The following is a 271-nucleotide window of genomic DNA, read 5'->3' as shown; positions in this document are numbered from 1 at the left end:
CGCCCCCCCCGCCGCGCCCGCGGCCCCCGGGTCCACGTCAGAGCGCCGGCCTCCCAGGAATGCCGCCCGGGCCGCGGGTGGGGGCCGCGCCGCCTGGCCGCCCCGCCTCCTCCTCCCCTCCCCCACGCGGCCGGGCGGCGGCTGGGGGCTCCCGCCCCCGCTGGTCTGCGGCCCAGGGGGGCTCGGTCCCTGGTCCCCGGTCCCCGGGGCCGCCGCCCTGGAGAGGTGGATAGCGGAGCTGGAAGGTGGGAGGCGAGGCCACCCAACACTC

The sequence above is a fragment of the Equus quagga genome, chromosome 8, assembly GCF_021613505.1.
Source record: "Equus quagga isolate Etosha38 chromosome 8, UCLA_HA_Equagga_1.0, whole genome shotgun sequence".
Lineage (NCBI taxonomy): Eukaryota > Metazoa > Chordata > Mammalia > Perissodactyla > Equidae > Equus > Equus quagga.
This window is presented reverse-complemented; position numbering follows the sequence as displayed.